This window comes from Camellia sinensis, chromosome 7 (assembly GCF_055761805.1).
Source record: "Camellia sinensis isolate YWXY chromosome 7, ASM5576180v1, whole genome shotgun sequence".
NCBI classification, from domain to species: domain Eukaryota; kingdom Viridiplantae; phylum Streptophyta; class Magnoliopsida; order Ericales; family Theaceae; genus Camellia; species Camellia sinensis.
The window spans coordinates 132,247,980-132,255,175 of record NC_138967.1 but is presented as its reverse complement, the minus strand read 5'-3'; positions in this window follow the sequence as shown (position 1 = coordinate 132,255,175).

The window sequence follows — 7,196 nt, the reverse complement described above, 5'->3', positions numbered from 1 at the left end:
TGCCACCACCACCGGTTGAGTTGTTACGACCAGAGTGGGCTTTATGCCCGCTTCACAAGTTCACGCAGTTCACCCTCAACTATTTTCAGAGTGACCTAGTCACCTCTTGGGCTATTGAGCAGCTTCGCCTCCAGCAATAGTTGGGCCTTTGCACTGTTGTGGCACCCACTTATCCTCGTCGGGTACGGTTCTTCCACCTGAACATATACAAGTCAGTCACTGAGGTAAGACTGTTGTCCACAATTGATGACCACCTTGTCAGCATCACATAATCCATGATTGTGCAAGTGTTAGGGTTCTTTTCCAAGATGGACCACTAACCCTTCCCAGAAGTTGAGGGCCGACAACCCATACACAGCCTCATCCAAGAGTACTTCCCGGTGGCCCATGGTGACACAAGTTACATGTGCTTGTGCCGGAGCAAACTGTCTGGCCGCTTGTTATTCATTGACTCACTGATATATAAGAATGCCCTTCCACTTGGGCATAAAGTTGAACGTCACATGGTGTTTATCCAGGTCCTACATGCTTACCAACATGGTTATCAGGTCCCACTTGCACACATGATTTGGATACATATGCGAAAATTTCTACAAGAGGCCGTTCAACCTTAACCTGTGTAGAACCAGACTTGGCCCCTGCCATTTGCCAACTTGCTCATACTTATCTTCGAGATGAACGACCTCTCAATTGATCCGACTGAGGAGATTAACACTACTTATCCAACTTTCGGGCAGCAGGAATGGCAACATAGCTTATCATGCATCCCGCAACAAGTTGGTGCCTCGGTTGATGAGGCCTATGATCCCGTCCACGACCAACCATCTCATCCTGCCTCTCTTGTGCCTCCCAAAGGAGACCCATTCTATATGGCTTGTGAGGAGTACTTACAGCTTCAGCACTCTATAAATCAGGTCCACAGTACTCTTCAAGATCACCACCAGATCCTCATGGGGTTGCGCACGAATTTTCAGGCGCATCGGGGCTGTTCTCAGGCGACTTTTGACCAACTTAATGCTCGCCAGCTCAGCATTCAGCAATCAGTTGCATCACTGCAAACTGACTTTTATACATATCGAGAGTCCAGCCAACAACATTTCATTAGCTCGACGCCCAGGTTCAGGATAAAGCATTCGAGACGTGGTCATTGATGAACGCCTTGTTTGCCCAATATTTCCTTCCACCGCCACCACCGGATTCTCAATAGCACTAGACTATCATTTTTCTTTGGTCTCTTTTATTTATGTATTTACTTTTAGTTGTTTCTCTTTCTTTTAAAAAAAAAAAAGTGTGTGTGTGTGTGTGTTACTATTTGCCTACCTGGATGTACACCTACAATCTCTGGTAATATTCTCTCTTGTCTATTTACTTAGCACTTGCTTCCACTGAGGACAATGTCATATTCAAGCTAAGGGATGAGGCTATTTTCTTTTGTGCCGTTTTATTTGGCTCGTAATTAATGCTTATACCTGCTTCACTTGATTGCACAATTTCACTTGATGTTGATTTGTTGTTAGTAGGGTGATGATATTTGCATATGTTAATTGGGGAGCATAGTAGACTTGTATAAAAAAGGTTTATTGGGTAAACACTCACATGTGATGTTTGCACTAAAATATTTGTTTGTGGTTATGATGTTAGTACACTTATCATGAGTATGCCTTGACTCACATGAACACACTATCATAGTAATGACCTCTCTATTATAATCTCTGGTGTACATCATTGATAATTGCTAGTGTTGCAGGAAAGAATAAATGACTAGCCTTGATTCTCAAAAAAAAAAAAAAAAAAAAAAAAACACTTGACTCGTTTGGGTTCGTAGCCTCTTTAACTCGAGTTATTAAGCCCATAAGGGTGTCTTTACACCTAGTGCCCTAAAACCGTACGGTTTAGGAGTCATTGGCCCAATACTTGTTACACGGGTTAAGTAGAAAGTTTAAGGGACCTAGACATTGCACAGTTAAGGAAAATAAGGAAAAAGACTTGTTCCGATTCGTAGCCTTTTCAACTTGAGTTGTTAAGGCCGTAGGGGTGTCTTCACACCTAGCGCCGTAAAACCGTCTGGTTTAGGAGTCATTGGCCCAATACTTACTACAAGGGTTGATTAGAAAGCCTAATGGACGTTCTTTCAAAAAAAAAAAAACATTTTGAGAATCCTGGTCACAAAAGTTTAATCTTGCATGTATATGTTACGGGTTATTACAAGTTACACTGGGCTATTATAGTGGTCAGTTAACTAGTTATGGAGATTGCATGTTATATCGAGGTTACTGATAACATGTTCTACTAACATTCACAAGTACATATAACTTGATTTGTGTAATACTGAATTGCAGTCTTTACTCAATAGATTCCTTCATATTTGTCTACTATGTCTTCAATGACTCATCATGTCTTAATATTGCACTGTAGTGGCACATAAGTTAATTCTTGAGTGGTATAGTGTGATTGATTGTTGCTGGATAAATGTGAATATAATAATGTTTGTGGGTATCATTTTTGGAAACGCTCATGAGACTTTAGTCATCTACTTAAGGTAACTTTGTGGTTTAAAGGCTTATTGCATATGCTAAATGCAACCGTTCTTCCCACGAAAGAGGAGATAGCTAGATTTTGTTTAATTTTTTTTTTCTTTCCTTCTTTATTCCTTGCTTGAGGACTAGCAAGTTATAAGTTGAGGGGTGTGATTAAGGTCGAATTGTGCAACACTGAGGCTGTTAATTTGGATCTCTTAACTTTATTTTCTTGTCAAACTATATATTTTATGTATGTTTAATGTCAATTAGGTTGTACATAGTGGGAACATAAAATAAGCAAAAATGCAGGACTTGTAGAGAAAAGTGCTTCCCGCACGTGCAACAGCACCTCAAAAATCGTGTCGTTGTTTCAAACCTGTTTGAAAGACAGCAGAGGTATAAAAAGAAGAAAGGGAGGTTGGATTAGGGTTCTGAGATTTTGAAGGAGAAAGAGAAGGCTAGGGTTTGGAAAAAGGTGATTCTCAATCTTCAAAACAAATTCCCATGAAAAGTTCCATCTTTTTTACCTCTTCCCACTCCTCCATAAGTGGCTAGACTCTTCTTTTCTAAGGTTTTGATGAAATCCTAGCTATGTAATTAGGTTTTCTTTTTGGTTTTGATTATGTAAAGGTTTGAACAATTGTATGGTGTTTTAGAAGTTTCATATGTATATTTTCCACTATTTCTTTGAGTATTCGACTTTCTGTGATTGTTAAATGCTTTCCATACAATAGTTTTCTATTATTTCATATTCAAGGTATGAGACGAACCATACTACGAGGGACGAGTTGTGTCGCTACCTTAGTTTAGAGCGAACGATTCGTGCTACTTGAGATGGTTCGTGCCCGTACATTGAACATGATGATTTTCTTGATAAATGCTTCGAACTTATAGTTGCGAAGTATTATTGCATTCAAACCATAGCATAATTGATTTCAAATTGAAACCTTATTTACGTAACTAGTGGTGAACTCATTACCCTAGGTTTTTTCCAAAAATCAATAATTCCAATTCTACTTATAATTGCAAGTTTAATCACTTTGTTTAATTTAATTATTATTAGTTTATGAATCCCTCAATCTTTTTATCAAAATTAATTTAGGAATTTAAAAATTAAATTAGTTTAATTTCCTATTTGTCCCCGTGGATCGATACTTGGACTTGCCATTATTCTAAAAGAATTTGGTATAGTTTAGCGTTTATTTTTTGGTGTGTGAACCGACCCATCACACACCTTGAAGTCGATTCTTCAAAACTATTTATGAGTGAATGAGAAGTTAATGCCATTTTCGACTTTGTGAAATTGAAAGTAGAAGAGACATTGTGGGTTGCTTTATTTGTGTTGTCCCACATTAGAACAAGGAAAGAGTTTGTGTGCATATAAACTCTAAGTTAACACACTTAGGCAGGCCCCAAGGGCCATTCAAGTTTTGAGGAAGGAGGACTTATGGTCCAAGCACACTTTGAACTCATTACCGCACATGCGTGTCGTCAACAGCTGGGCGTGGGTGCATAGTGTGGGTTGTGTATGAAATCCTATATTTTTGAGGTATTAATATTTTAATGGAAGGAATTGGTGATTTATTATAGTAGTTTAGTGGTAGTTTGGTGGTGAGAATTTTATGTGAGAACATAACTTATTTTCTCTATTTGTTTTATCTCTTTTTACCTTCATTTCATTATTATCATTATTCATCTCTTTTATTTATTTATTTATTTATTGTTTGCTTGGGCTCCAAGCAAAGGTTCTTTTATTTCCCTCCAAACAACCTTTCTTTGCCTCCAAGACAATTATCTTTTTTTCCTCCAAGTTTACTTAGAGGCAACTCTTTATTTTGCCTTTAAATTTGAACTCATCCTCTCAACTTCTTTCTACGGTTCTTCTTCTTGGTCCATCCATCTCTCTCTCTCTCTGTATGATCAAAATTTAGAGTTTAGATTAATAGTATATAGAGTGAAAGTTAGCATTTTATTTAAGAGGAAAGTTGTAAATTTTGTTAAACTTTACAAACATTTTTTATCCATAATCTTTGGCGATTTATGGTGATATAGAAGATGATTAAAAGCATATTGGTATTTGAGGGATTTTGCATCAAGTGGTCAATGAATTATTTTGAGATAATTCGGGTAGTATACAATATGCTTCCTCTAAATCTCTTTGCAAATAGTTTTTATCTTAATTACTTCACATTTGTACTCCTCTTGATTATCACGGTCAAATGTTAAATTCTATGGAAACATTCTTGTTGATACGTTTAAGTATCCTAGTCATTTGATAAATTCTGTGAAGTTATTCGGTGTAGTTAGTGTTGAATTGTTTAGCTAAATGACGTGAAAATGCTTCGTATATGGATCGAGTGGACCTTGCCAATAGCTTGGACCAATAGCCCGGATAAGTGGTTGTGCTTGGGTGAGGCCGGTGAGCCGGGTCACTGGTCATGTATTGAGTAGGACCAGATATTTGGTCCTGGATAAATTATCATATGTCAAGTTGATTTGTCTGTGCAATTTGGTAAATTGCTTGGTATCTCAAATCGAATCGTTTGTGCCACGTCATAAATTGTTGGATCCTTGTTAATTTATTCTCTATCCGAGCATTGTTATTCCTATCATATCGTATACTTCCTGAATTAATATATTTTTCAAGTGTGGAGCAAATATAGTGGCGATTGGAGTTAAAGCATTTGAAAAATTATTGAGTTGGAGATTTTTTGGGCCCACCACTATATATTGTTTTTGGAGATTTGCATAAATTATAAATTATAGACATTTGTGTAATTATTTTAAAGCCAATTTATATTTTTGAGGTTATTAATTAGTTAGAATTTTAAATTTGAGGTTGATTTGATTTATTAACGGTCCGAAAATTGGGGCGTTATATTGTGGGTGGGGTTCTACCTTTAATTTTTTGGACAAAATTCATTTGCATTTTCCTCAATTTTTTTGTGAGAAATTTTAAATTTCTAAAACAATTTGATTCAAAATTTTGCAAGAAAATTTTCAAATCTAAAATTGAAAATTGAAAATCGAAAATCAACATGTGTGTCTGCTCTCTCCAGTCACCTCTCTTCATTTCCTACAATTCAAACTTGCACCTTTTCGAAAGGTTTCCTACCCTTCCAAACAACTACCACCATGTCTAGAAATTCAGACCCCTGCAGTAGTTCAATTCATTCAATCATTCCCCTTTTTCCTCCTCTTTTGCATTGTTCTTCTTATTAGTTCTAAAGAGATTTAAGAGAGTTACAAAACATAAGTTTTGACTCGCTATACATAATTTAGTGTAGTGTTGCTTCAATACTACTAGACCTGCAAAAGAACAGAACCGTTCATAAACAACTCGAAGCTCGACTCGTTGCTAACTCCCGTTTCTAACTCATTCAATTACTAGACGATTTGAGTTTGAGCCTTATTCTAACTCATTCAATTACTAAACAAATTGAGCTCGAGCCTTACTTCTAAGCTCAATTATTAAACAAGCCAAGCTCAAGTTAATGTGAACTTGACTTGATTGAGCTCAACTCGGCTCAATTATATTAATTTTAATATTAATTAATTTTAAATTTAATATTATTTAATAAGTTTCTATTTTAACTATATAATATAATAATAAATATAAATATATAAAAATATTTATTATTGTTAAGAGTCAATGGTAATCCGTTCCGACTCGCCAATAGATATATTGACTTAAACAATCTAGTAAGATGGAAGATTCTTTTATAAAGAGTGGGACTGGTTCAAGCTTTTTATTTCTTCAATGTGGAATATCACACTACAAAAAAATTGACTTTTTGCGACGGCAAAATGCCGTCGCAAACACTCAAAATGCCGTCTCAAAAGGTTTTTTTGTAACGGCAGATGACTTTTAGCGACGGCAAGTGGGGGGTCGCAACAAAAGGGGTCGCAAAAGAGTTTTAGCGACGGCCCGTTGCCGTCGCCTTTTTTTTGCGACGGCAAAGTAGCCTTTTTGCGACAGCATTTTTCCGTCGCCATTAATATGAAAAAATTTGAGATTTTTTGAGACGGAACTATGTTGCCGTCGCTAAAGGTGTTATTTGCGATGGCAAAGAGTACCGTCGCAAAAAAAATTTGTCTCAATCTGCCACTATCATTTGCGACGGCAATATGGTGCCGTCTCAAAAAAAAAAAAACTGCAATAAAATTATTAAAAATATGAAAATTAACTATATTAAATGAAAAATAATCGAAAAAGAAATCAATAACATAAAAATTCCAGTATAAAAATAACAATTCATCCATAATACAAATATTCTTGCATTCATTCATTACAACACATTAGCAAAATTATCCCACTACATAATATTGCATAATACATACACAATTTTTAAATACATAATGTTGTTCACAATTCAAAATAACGTAAATAAAAAACAATAATTTCCCTCATGATTCTTCCGTGGATAACAAAAACAAAAGTAAATCGCAATCTTCACACGCCTGTATTCCACAAGAAGCAAACTGCTACTCAGGAAATATCTAAAAACAAAAAATAAAAATAATTAGTGACAATATAATTATGTATTAATATTTTAATTACAAAAAAAAAACATAAAAAATTAACTACTATATAATTACAAAGATAATTAAGTAAATAATTTTGGCTAGACGAAAATCTGGCTCTAACTCCCAAACCGGGAACCCGATTGGAGTCTC